This window comes from Ranitomeya variabilis, chromosome 4 (genome assembly GCF_051348905.1).
Source record: "Ranitomeya variabilis isolate aRanVar5 chromosome 4, aRanVar5.hap1, whole genome shotgun sequence".
Taxonomy (NCBI): Eukaryota; Metazoa; Chordata; class Amphibia; order Anura; family Dendrobatidae; genus Ranitomeya; species Ranitomeya variabilis.
In genome coordinates this window covers 156,499,701-156,519,044 of record NC_135235.1, presented here as the reverse complement: position 1 = coordinate 156,519,044, position 19,344 = coordinate 156,499,701, and the positions used below count along the sequence as shown (strand labels likewise).

Genomic DNA, 19,344 nt, shown 5'->3' with positions numbered 1-19,344 from the left:
AACACATGAATCTTAAGGGTATGTGCACACGTCCGGATTTCTTGCAGAAATTTCCTGAAGAAAACCGGACATTTTCTGCAAGAAATCCGCATTTTTTTTGCGTTTTTTTCCCATATTTTTTCGCTTTTTTTAGCATTCTGCAAGCGTAATAAGCTTGCAGAATGCTAAAGTTTTCCAAGCGATCTGTAGCATCGCTTGGAAAACTGACAAACTGACTGACAAGTTGGTCACACTTGTCAAACATACTGTTTGACAAGTGTGACCAACTTGTTACTATAGATGCTGCTTATGCAGCATCTATAGTAAAAGATAGAATGTTTAAAAATAATAAAAAAATAAAAAATGGTTATACTCACCCAGACGATCTCCTCAGCGGCGTCCGTTCCTATAGATGCCGGTGTGGTTCAGGACCTGTGATGACGTCGCGGCTTGTGATTGGTTGCGTGAGTCACATGAGCGGTCACGCGACCAATCACAAGACAGTGACGTCATCACAGGTCCTGAACCACACCATCTATAGGAACCGAAGAGAGAGCATGCACCGGAGAGGCGGGAAGACTCCGGAGGCCATCGAAGGTGAGTATATCACTATTTTTTATTTTAATTCTTTTTGACCAATTATATGGTGCCCAGTCCGTGGAGGAGAGTCTCCTCTCCTCCACCCTGGGTACCAACCGCACATAATCTGCTTACTTCCCGCATGGTGTGCACAGCCCTGTGCGGGAAGTAAGCAGATCGATGCACTCCTAGGTGTGCGGAATCCCCGCAATTCCGAATTTTTAATGAACATGTTGCTTTTTTTCCGCGATGCGATTTTTTCGCGGAAAAAATCGCAACATTTGCACAAAAAATGCGGAATACCCTGTAAATAATAGGAGGCATATGTAAGCATTTTTTTCGCGTTTTTATCATGTTTTTATAGCGAAAAAACGCGACAAAAACGCGTAAAATCCTGAACGTGTGCACATGGCCTAAAAGTGGGTGGCAGAGCAAGGCGAAGCATTACAAGATTAACGACGGCAACTATTTCATAGGGGCCGATGAACCTGAGTCTCAGTTTCAAAGAAGGAACCTTTTATTTAATAGTCTTTGAGGAAAACCACACCAAATCACCAACACACAGGTCCCGGCCCACCAAATGTCTCCAATTACCCATACTCTTATATTTGGACCCCATCTTTCTCAAAATATTAAGAACCCCTTGCCACACTGATGTAATGGACGAAGTAAAGTTTAATCCTCAGGTGCTCCTGAAGAACGATTCCTATTGAAGAAGCAGAATTGAGATTGAAAACCGTATGGCTCAAAGAACGTGGACTTGCCAGTAGATTCATGACAATGGTTATTCACAGTGAACTCAACTAGAGGTAAATAAGAAACTCAATCCGCCTTATTCTCAGACACAAAGCACCAAAGAGGTGGAAGAAAATGAAAGATGAATCACTAAGCAAGCACAAAACACTTTCCAAAATTTGGAAATAAATTGAACCCCCCGATTAGAAAAAATATCATATAGAATCACATGTAATTTCACAATTATTTAAATACAAATTTGCACCAAAGTTTTAGCCTTTTTAAAAGGCAGGTAGAGCTATAAAATGAGCCATTGTCACGAATTCATTTTTGGATTCGAGAAAGGTCTGGTTCTGCTATAATTTTAATGTTGTTTTTTCCTTTTGGGCCAGCAAGGGTTAATGTCAGTTTCCTTGCTGGCAGCTATTTTGTTGCTGGTCAGCTGATGTGGGTGGTGACTACTTCCACCATCCTTTAAATAACCACAAGATGCATCAGCTGACTGTTGGTAATAGAGTTATTTTATGAAGATCAGCCTGGAGATTGGTGCTCTCTGGTGCCAGCTGTGTATATGCTGCTTCTGTGGAGTTCGGGTTCCTTGGGCTGTATCCTCTGCTGTTTCGAGCTTTGCAGCAGAGGCAGTAGCTAAGTATCGTTTCCCTTTCCTTGTCTTTTGTGTTTGTCACTTCTCCTGTATTGATATCATCTGCAGTGGTGAGGATAGCCCCCTTGCCGGCCAGTGCACTAGCCAGGGAATAGTGAGGTGACAATGAGGGACTAGGCACGTGATGGCTATGGAGGGATTGACCCGCATAGGGCGTTAGGAAAGCTTAGGGATAGGCACAGGTTGGAGTCAGGATATGCCCCATCCCTCACATTCTACTGTTAGGGTCTTCCTCTCCTTATTCAATCCCATTGTTTGTGCATGTTGTGCCGTCTGCCGTACTTATCTGCACCGAGCATGACAGCCATCTTGCTGACTCTATTCACCACCACCAATTTTACAATGTTCCCTTCTGTTACAGGTAGATCAGTGATGAAATCTACAGACAAATGAGCCCATGGTATACAGGGAATCGCCAAAAGTTGAAGAGCCTGAGAAGGACGAGTATGTGGGGTCTTAGAATGCGCACAAGTGCTGCAGTCAGCTACATATTTCCAAACATAAAGAAAATACTCCTAATCAACGTCATGATGGTTTATGCATACAGTATTTATGCAACAAATTCCCATATGATATGTCTTCATAGCAACTCAATCAAATATCAAATATAAGGAGAACAATGAGTCACGCTATATCGTGATAAAACAATTTACATTTTATTAGAAAAAATGCTAAAAACAGATTATACATTCACAAGTACGTTGACAAAATATGAGCAAAAAAGTAACATAAGTGAGACCAGTGACATTAGAACCAAAGTGGATAATGCAAGCAGTGCTACGCATGCAAGTAGCCCTGGGTCAATGTCCACATAGTAATCAAAGTCCACGTGGCGTATTCCTTCAGGATTTGCTGCAGATTCGACGCTGCGTACAGCTGCAGCATCCAATCTGCAGCGTTCAGATGTTACAGCATAGTGGAGGGGATTTTATGAAATCCTGTCTCGACTATCCAGCGGCCCTGCATTTATGCACATGCGGCGCGTCTTTCTAGACCACAGCATGTCTATTTATCTTGCGGAGACGCTCCGTGTCCACAAGATAAATAACCCACTCTACGCATAGGATGCGGTGATTCCGCATGTGCTCAATGAACTCAGGTGGAATCACCGTGTGTACAAAGGGGGGCGGCGCTTTGGGCGGAGCAGGGTATCCTCTGCGCCCAAAGCGCTATGTTTCCTGACTGTGGAAACATACCCTCATAGTCAAGGTGACAATGCCCAAAGTAATAATGTTTGTACATATGTCATCTAAGTGAGGCAATCAAAGTGGACAGCAGCAATATATCGTATCAAGATAAAAGTAAATTCAAAGTATTGCTGCATATCCACATGAGAGTCTATACTAAGACAGACAGAGCAAGGTCAGCCGTGACATGTAATTACAGCACTGGACAGTCTAGTGGACTGGCAAAGACTTGTCTAGGTAAAACAAATAAGGTGGTCATTACCCATGTACAAAAATAGGCTAGCACTCCTGTGCTTTGCCTCTGATGCCCATTTTGCTAGGGCTAGGCAGTAGCTTCCACAGGGGGATGTATATCCAAACATCCTGGTGCACCCTAGATCACCAAAAACGAGTGGATGTCCAGCCAGGACTGAATCATGATGTTCACTTAGCATTTTAAAATGGAGGTTCACAGGGACGAACAGTTTATCTGAAGGACAGGCAGCAAGGGCATCCCCCTGAGCTTCTATGACCTCCTTATCCAGATCAGAACATATAGTAACAATACACCATTTGGTAATATAGGAACTGGCTCGCAATTACTACCTCCCCTGAAAAACAACAAAATAAAGCACCAGCCTTAATGTTCTTATTCCAAGTCACAAAAAGCTAAATCTTGTAAAGAACAATGACCATCTTACCTATCTAGGTGTCATACGTTTGGCAGATTACAAATATAAAAGATTTTTACGATTGGTGATTACCATGAGCGGATGAACTGCCCCATCCACTCTTCAAAGGCCTACTTTATTGCCAAAAGCTCCCATGTTACCAATGTCATAGTTTCTCTTGGAGGATGACGGATTCTTGGAGAAGTATGCAGACTGAAGCCAATATCTTTTAGACGAACCCTTAAACAATACAGCCCCAACACCCCACTTCTGATGTGTCAACCTCTACAATAAATGGCTGAGTGATGTCAGGCTGTATAAGGATTGGCGTAAAAGCAAAACATCTCTTTAAAGTAATAAATGCCTAACTGGTCGGACTGGACCATTTAGAAAAGTCCTTTCTCTTTTTGGTCAAATCCGTCAGTGGATTGGCCACTACTGAAAAGTTCTTGATGAATGTAACGTAAAAATTGGTGAACCCTAAAAACCTTTGTAAAGCTTTTAAGTGTCCAAGGCAATCCCAATCCAGTACTGCCTGGGCTTTTGCCGGATGCATGTGAAAACCGGTGGACAATAAGAAATATCCCATAGAAGGGATCTGCTGAACCGAAAACATACATTTCTCTTGCTTGATATATAATTTATTGTCACTGAGTGTTTGCAAGACCTACCTAATATGTACCTGATGTGACTCAGGGCCGAAGAATAAATAAATATGTCGACCCGATAGACTACCACAAATCTACTTGCCAGACAACAAAAAATGTGATTTTCAATGTTCTGAAAAACAGCCTAAGCATTAGTCAACCTAAATGGCATAACAAGGTTTTTGTAGTGTCCCTCTGGTGTATTAAAAGCAGTCTTCCACTCATACCCCTCCTTTATACCGAAGAGATTATATGCTCCCGGAGTTCCAGTTTAGAAAACCACTTAGCCCTGACAATCTGGTTAAAGTGGTCCGGAATGAGAGTGAAAGGATAAGGATTCCAAACAATAAACAGATTTAGTTAACGGAAATCTAGGCAGCGGCGTAAACCCCATCGTAAACACAAAAAAACCCTTCTGCAACGGGAGACGACAAAGGTATGATATGTCCCTTAGCCAGAGTTTCTGAGATAAAGTGCTTCATGCTCTGCCTTTCCAAACCTGAAATATTATATAGCCTGCTCTTGGGCAATTTGGCCTCAGATATTAAATTAATGGTGTAATCATAAGGATGATAAGGAGCAAGTTCTTGACACCCCTGTTCGGAGAACAATCCTCAAAATCAGACAGGTATTCCAGCAGGGACCAGGTGTCAACTCTGGCTAACTCGCTGCCCAAGCAGTGACTTTGACAATACTCACTCCACTTTGCTACGTCCTGAGTCTGCTAGTCCACGACGGCATTGTGCAACATCAGCCAAGGTAGTCCAAAAGCCACAGGAGAGGGCAAGCTCTCTAGCACATACAAATCGATTGATTCCAAGTGCATGACCCCCATCTGCAGACGTATCCCTTGAATGACCTAAGTGAAATACCCCCAGTGTAAGGGTGCAAAATCAATAGCGATTATTGATGTAGAGCTAGACAATTTGTGAGGATCAAGACCCTAGTCCTGGATGAACCGAGCATCAATCAGATTAAACCCCACCCCACTGTCCAAAAAGACTGAAATAAAAACCTTCCTTTGCCAAAATGGTCCTCTGCCATAAAAAGAATTGTAACTTACCAACAGAGGAAATGTGTACACACGGGTTGTTAACATCCCCTCAACCTGGGTCTCTTAGTTTTCTGATGGCCGTTTGTGGTTACTTGTAGATGGACAGTATCAACAATATTACCCTTCTTACCACAGAGTAAAAACACTCCCTTTGTGCCAAACTGCAGGAGGACTGGAAAAAGTCATCCCCCTAACTGAAGGGGTTACTCAATACAGTCAGCCCTAAGTTCCATTGATCCCTGATCCCCCCAAAAATAGAGCTGTCTCTTATGTAGATGGCGGTCCACTTGGATAGCTGGAAACAAGGCTGTCTCCAAGGAAACAGTTTTCACATAGAGCACTTCTCAGAAAGCCCCTGACAGAACTGACTATCAAGCATGGGTTCATTCCAGCTAGTATCCATAGACCACCTACGGAACTCAGGCTGGTCTCTTGCTGCAGCTGACATAGTTTGGGTTCAGCTAGCGAAACACTGTTGGGGTCATCATTGATAAGACCCAGAGTGATAAATAATTTCTTCGACGATTATGGACCTCACCAATTGCTCGTCAGTACCCGAGAAATGAGAATGTAATTTAAAATAAAGTTTGCAGGCCTCCCTGATAACCAAACACTTAGCCTGACCCCCAGAGATCCTATCTGGCAAAGTGATATTGGGCTCCACCAGGGGTTGCCCAGGAGCTGTGGGTCCTAGGCCTGGAGTTGATGGGTGCTGTAAAGCCACAGCTTTGCCACATCCAGGCAGAGTTGTGGTGGCTGCCCTGCCACAGCAGCCACAGAATTCATATTGGACCCAAAAAGGTTGGGCCAGTGATAATGTCATGTAATGACAAGGGACTTTGGGCACCTACCCGATCCCTTGAACTAGGTGCGCCACAGTCTATCCCTGTCCCCGGATTACTCCTGATGTTGGAGAAGCCGGGTTCTCATATCTATCTATGCTCCTAACTTACCCTTATCTGATCCCTCTCCCACCCAGGGAGGTGAGGGGCTGAGGTATGTAGGAAAATACTAACCAGACAGACAGGGTTAACTGACGATAAAAAAACTACAATCATACAAATATACTCACCAAAACAACAGAGTGGGAAACAGAGGAGGTATAGGTGATGGAAACCAAATGTGAGAGGATAAGTAAAAAAAAACAACTCCATGAAGTAATCGCGAGAAAAACTCTCCAAATGCCTACTCCAAACACTGAACTTTCTCCTTCGCCACCAAATTAAGAAGTAGAACTATCACTGGCAACTCCCAAGTAGGAATGACAAGCATATATATACCATATGGAGAGCTTCAGGAGATCAACTGAGCTGATTAACCCTTGACATGACAGCAAGGAAACCTTCTCTGTTTAATAGGACAGTGAAGGAGTTCATATAACCAGATGCTGTGATCCTCTGTCCCTTTTTGTCCCGGTATCCCCGTTACACCTATTTTTGGGGCACTGAGAGACTTTTCAGCACTGTAATCAAATTTTGGTAAAATTGGGAAATTTTAATTTCAAATATTCCGCTCATCTGTACTGCCTGATATTTTTATATAACAGCAGTAAAGGAGTTTGACAAAGAGAGAGGACTTTATATTAAAAACCAGACAATAAATCATATTCCATCAAAAATGTTACAAACATAAAACCTACATCTACAAGAGAATAAAAGCATTTTAGGTCTCAGTTTATAGAGACACAAAATAGAACAGTCTCAGGAATCAGATGCGTAATCATCATAAAACTGATTTTTTTTTCATGAAACATACTTTTATTTATCAAGATTCTAAAAAAAACCCTCAACAAATAATGTATACAATGTATAGTATGTTATTCATATTGAACAGCCAATGGTGAAAAAAAAATTAAAAAATGCCAAAGTCTTGATCAGAAAAGTTGCACTGGAAACAGTGCCACCCCTGACCATGGTATTTGTGTGATATTGCAGCTCAGCTCCATTTATTTCAATGGGACTGAGTTACAATACTAGACAAAACCCAATGTCAGGTGTAGCCCTGTTTCTGGAAGTAAGCACCATGTTTTTCTAATATTTTTCTAATTTTGGATAACCACTTTAACAGATTAACAATTCGCTGCATGAAACCATGACATGCTTTCTTCCTCTTAGGCCGGGGTCACACTAGCGCAGAATACGGACAAGTGCTATGCGAGAAAACATCACATTGCACTCGGACCATTGTTAATCTAAGGGGCAGCTCACATTACCGCATTTTTTCTCATGCGTATGTAAGGCAGGCAGGGTGGTAGTTGTGGCAACGGGCTGTACGGTTCCCACACCCTGGTGCCCCACAGATGAAATGTAAAGTCCTTTGTGCTGCATATGCAGCAACACACTCATGGTTATTGTCAGAGGTATCTCGGCTGCTGTCATGTCGGCTCCGCATTCATAAGCTCTGCAAATCACGTCTGAGACGTGGTTTTTTTCCATCAGCTTAACATATTCATCACATAGGCAGCACAGTTCAAACACAGAGACATCTTCTCATCTGCATTCTTCACACAGGAAGCACAAGTCAAACACAGAGACATCTTCTTATCTTTCCCTGCCTTCCGGGCAGTTCTTCCTGTCAACTCTGTCTATATCCTTGCAGCCTCTGCCTATATCCTTGCCGCCCATGTCTATATCCTTGCAGCCTCTGTCTCACTCTTGGTCAATCTCTGACCCACTATTGGACAATCCCTGTCTCTCTTCTGGACAATCTCTGTCCCACTTGTGATCCAGGCCCACCAGCTTCTTACCAATCCCAGGTCCGTCTCCAATTGGGAAACATGCTAGGATCAGCTAGGATGCTTGCGACAAATATGCACACATTTTCATAATTTCAGCCCATAGAGCCATTAAATTCAGTGGTGAAAATCAGTGAAAAATGTAAAGCCATGCGCATGTCATACGGATGTCATAGGGATACATAGGTGCGAGAAAATCGCATAATCGCATTGCAAACACATTACACACAGAGAACACTTGTGAGACTCTCAGCAGGGAGACTCGGACCGATTTTTCATACGTTAAGTGTGACCCTGGCCTAAAACAAAATGTCTGCGGTGCCGTTTCCCTCTTGCTTTTCCTTGACCAGCTTCCCTGCCCAGCTTAGCTTGGCTGACAGTTTACTCCCTATGTGCCAAGTAGACACTTTGTCAGGGAAGACAGTGAGATTCAAATTACTTATAAATGATCACCGCCTTACCTTTGTGCCAGTGATAAGAGGGATTCATAGGACCACCAGGGCTGTGTGCCCACGATCAGGAACTGCTGCGGGTTTGATGGTGCATACTTATGTGATAGCATAGTGGATGGGATATCTATGAACACTATGCCTGCATATAAATCACCCACGGACACTGACATGCGGCACGTGAGACGATAGTCTCCGCAACAGAAATGACATCAATAGAAATGTATAGAATGCAGTAAATCCGCATGGTTCTGTGAACTCATGCAGATTTACCTGCGTTCAATAGACGGCAGCAATTTGGACGCAGTGAACATACACTGCATTCAAAGGGCTGCTAGTTCCGTATCATGGGCACATAGCCTAACATGACAAATTCTGACAATGTTCTATATATCATTTTAAATATTATAGCTAAACTTTAAAAAAAATTCCTAATTTAGAGAAATGATGCTTTATTGTATGGTGGTTAACGTTTTTTACAAATTTTTGGGATACATTTTAGTTTATTTAACCACTTTTGTGTAGAATAGCCATGTATTTTATCTTCCTTAAACTTGCTTTAATAGATTTTACTTATTTAGGAAATGCATGCAATTTTCTTTGAAGTTATATGACTTAAAGGGGATGAGAATAAAAAAAGTAAAAGTTAGTAGTAAAGATGAATAAATATTTTGAATTTTAACTTCGCCAGCTCTATCAAACTTTTCCCGGAAATTCAATTTGAACTGCAATGCTGCAAAGCCTCCAATTGCCACAATTAACACATGTATAACATTCTGAGGTCTCCTACAACTGTATTGAAACCTTTTCAAGCTCTTTAATGCAAACACAGCTTTATTTTCCATGGCCTCAACATACATTATATTACGGTGTATTTCTGCTGACTAGACTGGCAATCAAAGTACCGAGTAGTTATTACAGTTTAGTAAGCAATAACTGTAACTGGTCCCTGTACTGCCCCCTAGGACTCAAAAAGACCAGCTGCAGGCAAGAGGATAAAAAATTTCATGAAGGAGTGTTTCTTTGATAATATTTTTTGATAATCAGATTATTTTTATTTTCCTCTTATAGATGAGACACACATCGGGTGATGGCATCTGCTTCAACTTAGGGTACCGTCTCACAGTGGCACTTTGGTCGCTACGACGGCACGATCCGTGACGTTCCAGCGATATACATACGATCTCGCTGTGTCTGACACGCTACTGCGATCAGGGACCCCGCTGAGAATCGTACGTCGTAGCAGATCGTTTGAAACTTTATTTCGTCGCTGGATCTCCCGCTGTCATCGTTGGATCGGTGTGTGTGACACCGATCCAGCGATGTGTTCGCTTGTAACCAGGGTAAACATTGGGTTACTAAGCGCAGGGCCGCGCCCCGATGTTTACCCTGGTTACCATTGTAAATGTAAAAAAACCCAAAACACTACATACTCACCTTCTGATGTCTGTCACGTCCCTCGCCGTCAGCTTCCCGCACTGACTGTGAGCGCCGGCCGTAAAGTAAAAGCAGAGCACAGCGGTGACGTCACCGCTGTGCTGTGCTTTACGGCCGGCGGGAAGCTGACGGCGAGGGACGTGACAGTCACCGGAATGTGAGTATGTAGTGTTTTTGTTTTTTTTACATTTACAATGGTAACCAGGGTAAACATCGGGTTACTAAGCGCGGCCGTGCGCTTAGTAACCCGATGTTTGCCCTGGTTACCCGGGGACTTTGGCATCGTTGGTCGCTGGAGAGCTGTCTGTGTGACAGCTCCCTAGCGACCACACAACGACTTACCAACAATCACGGCCAGGTCGTATCGCTGGTCGTGATCATTGGTAAATCGTTTAGTGTAACGGTACCCTTACACTAACCTTGGGTAATACATACAGGTGCTTCTCACAAAATTAGAATATCATCAAAAAGTTAATTTATTTCAGTTCTTCAATACAAAAAGTGATACCCATCTATATATATAATTGGCTAAGGGTCACTTCCGTCTGTCTGCCTGTCTGCCAGTTCTGTAACAGAAATCCCGCGTCGCTGATTGGTCGTGACCAGCAGGCTGCGACCAATCAGCGACAGGCTTAGTCCGGTCGCGAATTTGCCCCTCTCTATTCTCCTCAAGTCAGTGCCCTCTCCCTACTCTCCTCCAGTCAGCGCCAGTGTGTCGCCCCATCCTTGACCATCTTATTACTATTGATGCTGCCTATGCAGCATCAATAGTAAAAAGATATAATTAAAAATAATAATACAAAATAAAAATGTGCTATTCTCATCTTCCGACATCCACCGATGCGCGCGATGCGGCCGCCAGCTTCAGTTCCCAGAGACGCATTGCGGAATTACTCAGATGACTTAGCGGTCTCGCGAGACCTCTAAGTCATTTGGGTAATTTCGCAATGCATCTCTGGGAATGGAAGCTGGAGGCCGCATCGCGCGTGTCGGGACAGCTTCGGTAGACGACGGAGGGTGAATATATAACTATTTTTCATTTTAATTCTTTTTTTTGACAGGGATATGGTGCACACACTGCTATATACTACATTGGCTGTGTTATATACTGTGTGGGCTGTGTTATATAGTACGTGGGCTGTGTTATATACTACGTGGACTGTGTTATATACTGCATGGGCTGTGTTATATTCTACATGGGCTGTGTTATATACTATGTGGGCTGTGTTATATACTGCATGGGCTGTGTTATATACTACGTGGGCTGTGCTATATACTGCCTGGCTGCTATGTACTATGTGGGCAGTGTTATATACTGTGTGGGCTGTGTTATATACTGTGTGACCTGTGTTATATACTGTGTGGCCTGTGCTATATACTATGTGGGCTGTGCTATATATTACATGGGCTGTGTTATATACTGCCTGGCTGCTATATACTGTACTATGTGGGCAGTGTTATATACTGTGTGGCCTGTGTTATATACTACGTGGGCTGTGTTATATACTGCCTGGTTGCTATATACTGCATGGGCTGTGTTATATACTGCATGGCCTGTGTTATTTACTGCATTGGCTGTGCTATATATTACGTGGGCTGTGCTATATACTATGTGGCTGCTATATACTACATGGCTGTGCTATATACTATGTGGCTGCTATATACTATGTGGCTGTTATATATTATGTGACTGCTATATACTATGTAGCTGCTATATGCTATGTGGCTGCTATATACTATGTGGCTGCTATATACTACATGGATGTGCTATATACTACGTGGCTGTGCTATATACTACGTGGTTGTGCTATACATTAAGTGGCTGTGTTATATACTACGTGGCTGTGCTATATACTACGTGGCTGTGCTAAGCCGCGACGTACATACATACATATTCTATAATACCCGATGTGTGTTATATACTACGTGGGCTGTGTTACATACTGCCTGGCTGCTATATACTACGTGGGAATCACAAAATAGAGCTAGTGGCCTAGGTATATGACACTTCCATTAAATTAACATGTTTCAAAAAGAGGAAGAGGACGGAAGCAAATGTCATCTGATATTCAAATCTCAAACTTTATTAAATATAAAAAACCGAAACAGAAACAATTCTGAATATTTAAAAGTACATAAAAAATGGAGACCACATGCAAAAAGACCGCACAAAAACAGCAATGCAGCTAATTAAGTATACACAAATTTGTCTATATGTGCATGGGGTACCTATTACACTGATTAGCTTCTCTATAACTGTTAAGGTGTGTAGTATCAAATGTAGTATACATTCCCCCGGACGAAGCTAGACGCGCAACGCGCGTTGGGGCTCAGGACCGCACAATCAGGTTATGTAGCACTGTCACTTTATATTTATTTGTGTTTAAATCTGTCTAACTTCTGTATATGCACTGTTGTGAAATTGGATTTTGGGCTCCCCCGGTGGCCACTGGTGGAATTGAACTTGTGTGCATCATCCCCTCTGTTCACCTGTTCCCATCAGGATGTGGGAGTCGCTATTTAACCTTGCTCCTCTGTCACTTCCATGCCGGTCAACATTGTAATCAGAAGCCTTTCTGTGCATGTTCCTGCTACCAGACAACTTCCAGCTAAGTCGGACTTTTGTCCTTGTTTGTTTTTTGCATTTTGTTCCAGTTCACAGCTGCAGTTTCGTTTCTGTGTCTGGAAAGCTCTTGTGATCTGAAATTGCCACTCTGATGTTATGAGTTAATACTAGAGTCTTAAAGTAATTTCAGGATGGTGTATTGATAGGGTTTTCAGCTGACCATGAAAGTACCCTTTCTGTCTTCCTGCTATCTAGTAAGCGGACCTCGATTTTGCTAAACCTATTTTCATACTACGTTTGTCATTTTCATCTTAAATCACCGCCAATATATGTGGGGGCCTCTGTCTGCCTTTCGGGGAAATTTCTCTAGAGGTGAGCCAGGACTATATTTTCCTCTGCCAGGATTAGTTAGTCCTCCGGCCGGCGCTGGGCGTCTAGGGATAAAACGCAGGCTACGCTACCCGGCTACTGTTAGTTGTGCGGCAGGTTTAGTTCATGGTCAGTTTAAGTTTCCATCCTTCCAAGAGCTAGTTCCTATGTATGCTGGGCTATGTTCTCTTGCCATTGAGAACCATAACAGTTTGACCGGCCACAAAGGGTTAAATTAATTGGCAGAGAAAGGAGAGAAAAAAGAAGTCTGCTGAAAAATTTTTATTTTTATTTTTTCCTTCAGTTCTGAGTGTGCTTTCAATTGAATCACTTGCAAGTCTGCCTATATTGCAGCCTTCCTCTCTCTCTCTCCTTCTAATCCTGGAATGGCTCTGTGTTCACCTGTTTAAAATGGATATTCAGAGTTTAGCTGCAGGTTTGAATAATCTCACCACGAAAGTTCAAAATTTACAAGATTTTGTTGTTCATGTTCCTATATCTGAACCTAGAATTCCTTTGCCTGAATTTTTCTCGGGGAATAGATCTTGCTTTCAAAATTTCAAAAATAATTGCAAGTTGTTTTTGTCCCTGAAATCTCGCTCTGCTGGAGATCCTGCTCAGCAGGTCAGGATTGTGATTTCCTTGCTCCGGGGCGACCCTCAAGATTGGGCTTTTGCATTGGCTCCAGGGGATCCTGCGTTGCTCAATGTGGATGCGTTTTTTCTGGCCTTGGGGTTGCTTTATGAGGAACCTCATTTAGAGCTTCAGGCGGAAAAAGCCTTGATGTCCCTATCTCAGGGGCAAGATGAAGTTGAAATATACTGCCAAAAATTCCGTAAATGGTCTGTGCTTACTCAGTGGAATGAGTGCGCCCTGGCGGCGAATTTCAGAGAGGGTCTCTCTGATGCCGTTAAGGATGTTATGGTGGGGTTCCCTGTGCCTGCGGGTCTGAATGAGTCCATGACAATGGCTATCCAGATCAATAGACGTCTGCGGGAGCGCAAACCTGTGCACCATTTGGCGGTGTCTACTGAGAAGACGCCAGAGAATATGCAATGTGATAGAATTCTGTCCAGAAGCGAACGGCAGAATTTTAGACGAAAAAATGGGTTGTGCTTTTATTGTGGTGATTCAACTCATGTTATATCAGCATGCTCTAAGCGTACTAAGAAGCTTGATAAGTCAGTTTCAATTGGCACTTTTCAGTCTAAGTTTATTCTATCTGTGACCCTGATTTGTTCTTTATCATCTATTACCGCGGATGCCTATGTCGACTCTGGCGCCGCTTTGAGTCTTATGGATTGGTCCTTTGCCAAACGCTGTGGGTATGATTTAGAGCCTCTTGAAACTCCTATACCTCTGAAGGGGATTGACTCCACCCCATTGGCTAGTAATAAACCACAATACTGGACACAAGTAACTATGCGAATTAATCCGGATCATCAGGAGATTATTCGCTTTCTTGTGCTGTATAATCTACATGATGTGTTGGTGCTTGGATTGCCATGGCTGCAATCTCATAACCCAGTCCTCGACTGGAACGCTATGTCTGTGTTAAGCTGGGGATGTAAGGGGATGCATGGGGACGTACCTTTGGTTTCCATTTCGTCATCTATTCCCTCTGAGATTCCTGAATTCTTGTCTGACTATCGTGACGTTTTTGAAGAACCTAAGCTTGGTTCATTACCTCCGCACCGGGAGTGCGATTGTGCCATAGATTTGATTCCGGGTAGTAAATACCCTAAGGGTCGTTTATTTAATCTGTCTGTGCCTGAACATGCTGCTATGCGAGAATATATAAAGGAGTCCTTGGAAAAGGGACATATTCGTCCTTCGTCATCTCCCTTAGGAGCCGGTTTTTTCTTTGTGTCTAAGAAAGATGGCTCTTTGAGGCCGTGTATTGATTATCGGCTTTTGAATAAAATCACGGTTAAATATCAATATCCGTTGCCACTGCTGACTGATTTGTTTGCTCGCATAAAGGGGGCCAAGTGGTTCTCTAAGATAGATCTCCGTGGGGCGTATAATTTGGTGCGAATTAAGCAGGGGGATGAGTGGAAAACCGCATTTAATACGCCCGAGGGCCACTTTGAGTATTTGGTGATGCCTTTTGGCCTTTCAAATGCCCCTTCAGTCTTTCAGTCCTTTATGCATGACATTTTCCGTGATTATTTGGATAAATTTATGATCGTGTATCTGGATGATATTCTGATTTTTTCGGATGACTGGGACTCTCATGTCCAGCAGGTCAGGAGGGTTTTTCAGGTTTTGCGGTCTAATTCCTTGTGTGTGAAGGGTTCTAAGTGCGTTTTTGGGGTTCAAAAGATTTCCTTCTTGGGATACATTTTTTCCCCCTCTTCCATCGAGATGGATCCTGTCAAGGTTCGGGCTATTTGTGATTGGACGCAACCCTCTTCTCTTAAGAGTCTTCAGAAATTTTTGGGCTTTGCTAACTTTTATCGTCGATTTATTGCTGGTTTTTCTGATGTTGTTAAACCATTGACTGATTTGACTAAGAAGGGTGCTGATGTTGCTGATTGGTCCCCTGCTGCTGTGGAGGCCTTTCGGGAGCTTAAGCGCCGCTTTTCTTCCGCCCCTGTGTTGCGTCAGCCTGATGTTGCTCTTCCTTTTCAGGTTGAGGTCGACGCTTCTGAAATCGGAGCTGGGGCGGTTTTGTCGCAAAGAAGTTCCGACTGCTCCGTGATGAAACCTTGTGCTTTTTTTTCTCGTAAATTTTCGCCCGCCGAGCGGAATTATGATATTGGGAATCGGGAGCTTTTGGCCATGAAGTGGGCTTTTGAGTAGTGGCGTCATTGGCTTGAGGGGGCTAGACATCAGGTGGTGGTATTGACCGACCACAAAAATTTAATTTATCTTGAGTCCGCCAGACGCCTGAATCCTAGACAGGCGCGCTGGTCGTTGTTTTTCTCTCGGTTTAATTTTGTGGTGTCATACCTACCGGGTTCTAAGAATGTTAAGGCGGATGCCCTTTCTAGGAGTTTTGAGCCTGACTCCCCTGGTAATTCTGAACCTACAGGTATCCTTAAGGATGGAGTGATATTGTATGCCGTTTCTCCAGACCTGCGGCGGGCCTTGCAGGATTTTCAGGCGGATAGACCTGATCGTTGCCCACCTGGTAGACTGTTTGTTCCTGATGATTGGACCAGTAAAGTCATTTCTGAGGTTCATTCTTCTGCGTTGGCAGGTCATCCTGGAATCTTTGGTACCAGGGATTTGGTGGCAAGGTCCTTCTGGTGGCCTTCCCTGTCATGAGATGTACGAGGCTTTGTGCAGTCTTGTGACGTTTGTGCTCGGGCCAAGCCTTGTTGTTCTCGGGCTAGTGGATTGTTGTTGCCCTTGCCTATCCCGAAGAGGCCTTGGACGCACATCTCGATGGATTTTATTTCGGATCTTCCTGTTTCTCAGAAGATGTCTGTCATCTGGGTGGTGTGTGACCGTTTCTCTAAGATGGTCCATTTGGTTCCCCTGCCTAAGTTGCCTTCTTCTTCCGAGTTGGTTCCTCTGTTTTTTCAAAATGTGGTTCGTTTGCATGGTATTCCGGAGAATATCGTTTCTGACAGAGGAACCCAATTCGTGTCTAGATTTTGGCGGGCATTCTGTGCTAGGATGGGCATAGATTTGTCTTTCTCGTCTGCTTTCCATCCTCAGACTAATGGCCAGACCGAGCGGACGAATCAGACTTTGGAGACATATTTGAGGTGTTTTGTGTCTGCAGATCAGGATGATTGGGTTGCTTTTTTGCCTTTAGCGGAGTTTGCCCTCAATAATCGGGCCAGCTCTGCCACCTTGGTGTCTCCTTTTTTCTGTAATTCGGGGTTTCATCCTCGATTTTCCTCCGGTCAGGTGGAATCTTCGGATTGTCCTGGAGTGGATGCTGTGGTGGAGAGGTTGCATCAGATTTGGGGGCAGGTGGTGGACAATTTGAAGTTGTCCCAGGAGAAGACTCAGCTTTTTGCCAACCGCCGGCGTCGGGTTGGTCCTCGGCTTTGTGTCGGGGACTTGGTGTGGTTGTCTTCTCGTTTTGTCCCTATGAGGGTTTCTTCTCCTAAGTTTAAGCCTCGGTTCATCGGCCCGTACAAGATATTGGAGATTCTTAACCCTGTGTCCTTCCGTTTGGACCTCCCTGCATCTTTTTCTATTCATAATGTTTTTCATCGGTCATTGTTGCGCAGGTATGAGGTACCGGTTGTGCCTTCCGTTGAGCCTCCTGCTCCGGTGTTGGTTGAGGGTGAGTTGGAGTACGTTGTGGAAAAAATCTTGGACTCCCGTGTTTCCAGACGGAAACTCCAGTATCTGGTCAAATGGAAGGGATACGGTCAGGAGGATAATTCTTGGGTGACTGCCTCTGATGTTCATGCCTCCGATCTGGTCCGTGCCTTTCATAGGGCTCATCCTGATCGCCCTGGTGGTTCTGGTGAGGGTTCGGTGCCCCCTCCTTGAGGGGGGGGTACTGTTGTGAAATTGGATTTTGGGCTCCCCCGGTGGCCACTGGTGGAATTGAACTTGTGTGCATCATCCCCTCTGTTCACCTGTTCCCATCAGGATGTGGGAGTCGCTATTTAACCTTGCTCCTCTGTCACTTCCATGCCGGTCAACATTGTAATCAGAAGCCTTTCTGTGCATGTTCCTGCTACCAGACAACTTCCAGCTAAGTCGGACTTTTGTCCTTGTTTGTTTTTTGCATTTTGTTCCAGTTCACAGCTGCAGTTTCGTTTCTGTGTCTGGAAAGCTCTTGTGATCTGAAATTGCCACTCTGATGTTATGAGTTAATACTAGAGTCTTAAAGTAATTTCAGGATGGTGTATTGATAGGGTTTTCAGCTGACCATGAAAGTACCCTTTCTGTCTTCCTGCTATCTAGTAAGTGGACCTCGATTTTGCTAAACCTATTTTCATACTACGTTTGTCATTTTCATCTTAAATCACCGCCAATATATGTGGGGGCCTCTGTCTGCCTTTCGGGGAAATTTCTCTAGAGGTGAGCCAGGACTATATTTTCCTCTGCCAGGATTAGTTAGTCCTCCGGCCGGCGCTGGGCGTCTAGGGATAAAACGCAGGCTACGCTACCCGGCTACTGTTAGTTGTGCGGCAGGTTTAGTTCATGGTCAGTTTAAGTTTCCATCCTTCCAAGAGCTAGTTCCTATGTATGCTGGGCTATGTTCTCTTGCCATTGAGAACCATAACAATGCACTCAGAGTATATGGGGCCTAGGGACTGCTGACTAGGTGGATGCTCCATCAATTGCAGATGCACTTTTAACAGCTTGGTGGCTATATGGTAGCAAATAGCTAGATATATTGCACTATGCACTTTATCTCTTTATACTTAACCTTTATGCCTCCAAAGTAGTGGTGCAGCGCTGCTAAAATGCTGGGATAGCTTTATAATATTGATACTACACACCTTAACAGTTATAGAGAAGCTAATCAGTGTAATAGGTACCCCATGCACATATAGACAAATTTGTGTATACTTAATTAGCTGCATTGCTGTTTTTGTGCGGTCTTTTTGCATGTGGTCTCCATTTTTTATGTACTTTTAAATATTCAGAATTGTTTCTGTTTCGGTTTTTTATATTTAATAAAGTTTGAGATTTGAATATCAGATGACATTTGCTTCCATCCTCTTCCTCTTTTTGAAACATATATACTACGTGGGCAGTGTTATATACTGCGTGGGCTGTATTATATACTATGTGGCCTGTGTTATATACTGCGTGGGCTGTGCTATATATTACGTGGGCTGTGCTATATACTATGTGGCTGCTATATACTATGTGGCTGCTATATACTACGTGGCTGTGCTATATACTATGTGGCTGTGCTATACACTACGTGGCTGTGCTATATACTATGTGGCTGTGGTATATACTACGTGGCTGTCTGTGTTATATACTACGTGACTGTGCTATACACTACGTGGCTGTGCTAAGTGCAACATACATACATACATACATATTCTAAAATACCTGATGTGTTAGAGTCAGGCCACCATCTAGTATATTATATAGAGTCATTACAAACAGAGTAATGTATTTAAAGTGTTTATTTCTGTTAATGTTGATGATTATGGCTTACAGCCAATGAAAACCCCAAAGACATTATCTCAGTAAATTAGAATACTTTGTATTCTAATACTCTGATACTTCACACTAGTCCTTGGAAATCAAGGTCCCAGAGTCTGGAGGAAGAGTGGAGAGGCCACAATTCAAGCTGTCTGAGATCTAGTGTGAAGTTTCCACAATCAGTGATGGTTTGGAGCCATGTCATCTGCT

The 19,344-nt window shown here is 43.5% G+C and overlaps 1 protein-coding gene across 1 annotated transcript in view; it reads right to left on the bottom strand.

Annotated features, from left to right (window-relative positions):
- Positions 1-19,344, bottom strand: part of LRIT1 (leucine rich repeat, Ig-like and transmembrane domains 1) — a 78,147-nt gene that overhangs the window by 20,369 nt on the left and 38,434 nt on the right. The window lies entirely within an intron of this gene.